The sequence below is a fragment of the Orcinus orca genome, chromosome 7, assembly GCF_937001465.1.
Source record: "Orcinus orca chromosome 7, mOrcOrc1.1, whole genome shotgun sequence".
Classification (NCBI taxonomy): domain Eukaryota; kingdom Metazoa; phylum Chordata; class Mammalia; order Artiodactyla; family Delphinidae; genus Orcinus; species Orcinus orca.
The window spans coordinates 8,741,431-8,744,513 of NC_064565.1; the positions used below are offsets into that span (position 1 = coordinate 8,741,431).

Here is a 3,083-nt window from a genome sequence, read left to right on the forward strand (position 1 = left end):
GACTACAGAGTCTTTTAATTTTTTTTGAAACACCATGCTGCTACTAATTCAAACTAGAGGGTAGTAATAATACACAGAATAATTGTGAAGATCAAGTGAGATCATGAATACACAGGTTGCAAACTGTCAGGTACAACAGACCTGTTTTAGCTGTGTTTGTTTTTTTAGGTTTAAGAAACTAAATGAAACACTCTGTTAACTGTATGGTGAATGTGCCAGTAGAAATATACAAGTCCAGGCAGAATAGAGGATTTTGCATGTGCATCCTGAGATTAATATTTAAATATCCAAATAGGAAAAAAATGCATTTTCTTTTATTTCTAGGGTAGTCGTTTCATTCTATGCACACTTTTACCCTGTGTCATGGACTTAAAAATGTTATTATTATGCCCCCAGGTTAGAGCTGTAGCAAGACCAGGAACATGGATAGATTTTCTGAATATTGCCCTGGGTTGAAGGTAAGATGTAGGTGTAGCCAAGCCCTGGGAAGCAGGGCTGATGGGGCCAGAGCACATCCAAGCACAGGGCGCTGTCCTGCACGTTTACACACACTATTTCAGTCTTTACCGGAGGCCTGGTAGGGGGCCATCCACAGGTATGGGCCAGGATGAAGGAAGTTAAATAATTTCCCAGGTCAGGGAGCCAACAGGGGAGGTGTGTGTGAATCCTGTATTTGTCTGCACATCCCTAGATCCCTAGTGCTGAGCTCAGAGCCCAGCGTGGAGTAGAGACTCAACTCTAGATGGTGAATGAATAAATCGGAAAAGGAAGGAAGGAAGCATAACTGTGGATTTGGGTCTGGGAGAGCTTCACGAAGTGGCAGTACTGATGAGGCTGATGGGTCGACGGTGGGAGAGGCGGCTGGATTCTCAGGCACTATGGGGCGCTGAGGGGACAGACCCTTCAAGGCCAGGACGCACCCCAGAGAGGAGGGTGGCAGGTGTGAGAGACAGGAGAATGACAGGCAGATGAGAAGCCGCAGGCTGAATCTGCTCCTTTCTCTGGACTAAACCAGAGTCAAGAGTAGGCGAGCATTCTGTAGCTCACACAATGCACTCCTGTTGGAGCCAAGCAGAGGCAACAGGACTGATGGACGCGGTGTTTGCTTGCAGCGTGCCATGGCCTTCATGGTGTGACGGTGCCCCAGGGCAGTCTCCCCCCACTCTCAACATATACGTGTAGGAATACTCACAGTTTCTCTGAATTCATAGAATCCTCTACACAGCTTCATTGCTTACATATAGCCCTCTCCAGCTCAGAGCCAGCAAGGGAGTGTCAGAACTTTGTCACATTTGGAATCTCTCTGACCTCTACCCCAAGTTACTGCCTTCCTCTTCTACTTTTTTTTTTTTTTTTTTGCAGTACACAGGCCTCTCACTGTCTTGGCTTCTCCCATTGTGCAGCACAGGCTCTGGATGCGCAGGCTCAGCGGCCATGGCTCACGGGCCCAGCCGCTCCGCGGCATGTGGGATCTTCCCGGACCGGGGCACGAACCCATATCTCCTGCATTGGCAGGCGGACTCTCAACCACTGTGCCACCAGGGAAGCCCCCTCTTCTGCTTTTAAGCATATGATTACTTTGAGCCTGTCCAGATAATCTCTGTACCTAATGTCAACTGATTAGTAATCTTAATTATGTCTGCAAAATCCTTTGTGTCCTGTAACATGACATATTCATGAGCATAATCCTGGGTCCAGAATTCTGCCTAACACACTGCTCTTGCCTTCAGCTCTAACGGGGGACTCAGAATGGGGGACTCAACAGGCAGTGTGATGCAGTCCAGGGAATGCTACAAGAAGAGTAACACACAGTGCTGTGCAGCACTCAGGAGGTCTCTCTAAGGGAAGCAGGGGCAGCTTCCTGGAGAAAGACTATCTGAGTTGAGCCTGGTGCGATAAGTGGAATTTAACAAGGGGGGAAAGGTCCCAGGCAGAAAGAATAGCATGTGTGTCTGCGGTGCAGGAGTTCGTTACTCCTGACCTGTAGAATCCACTTCAGGGAGCCAGAGAGACAAGAGGCCTTGGAAAGACCGATGCGAGCCCACAAAGGTTCTTAGCAGGGAGCTGGAATGCTCAGGTCTTCATTTAGAAAGATTGTCTGCTGGCACTATGGGAACGGAGAAGCACACCAATCAGGAGGCTCCTGGCACACCAATCAGGAGGCTGTTCTGGTAACTCAAGTAAGTTGATGATGGCTTGAAAAGTGGAAATGCCAGTTGGAGGGAGAGAAGTGAATGTGAGACGGCTAAGGATTGAGTGTGAGAGGGTAATGAGTTATGAGTGAGTCCCAGGCTCCTGGCTATATGACTAAATGCAGAATGGTACCATTCACTGAGACTGGAGGAGGAACAGGGTGATGGGAGACACGGGTTCCGTTGTAGAGATGTCTAATAATGTGAGATGGCTGTGAGACACCGACTGGCAATTCCTGTACACAGACCTAGGATAGTGATCACAGTTCGGGAGTCATCAGTGAATGACTGAGATCACCTTCCAGAACCAAAGTGTGGGAAGACCAGAGGACCTGAAAAACAACTTTTAGGTGGTGGGAGGGAGGAAGAACAGCCAGCAAAGGGGGGAGAAACAGCAGGGGTGGAAGAAAGAAATCCAGGTGGTGTGGTGGCTCAGAGTCAAAGGAAAAGAGTGTCAAGAGAGAAGTTGTAGTCAAGTACTTTTGAGAGGTCAGGTGAGATGAAGACCAAAAAATGTCCACTGGATTTAGCACCAGTGAGGTCACTGGTGGCCTGTTAAGAGTAATTCCTGTGGATGGTGGGTGGGGTCAGGTCGCAGTGCGTTAAAGACTAACATGCAAGGTAAGTGTCACAGCTGGATGGAATCACGGTCAAGAAAGCTGGGAAGGGGCTTCCCTGGTGGCACAGTGGTTGAGAGTCCGCCTGCCGATGCAGGGGACACGGGTTAGTGCCCCGGTCCGGGAGGATCCCACATGCCGCGGAGCGGCTGGGCCCGTGAGCCGTGGCCGCTGAGCCTGCGCGTCCAGAGCCTGTGCTCCACGGCGGGAGAGGCCACAGCAGTGAGAGGCCCGCGTACCGCAAAAAAAAAAAAAAGAAAGCAAGCTGGGAAGA

General features: G+C 49.8%; 1 protein-coding gene across 1 annotated transcript in view; it reads left to right on the forward strand.

Annotated features, from left to right (window-relative positions):
• LOC101275616 (uncharacterized) overlaps positions 1-3,083 on the forward strand; it is a 253,173-nt gene that overhangs the window by 84,343 nt on the left and 165,747 nt on the right.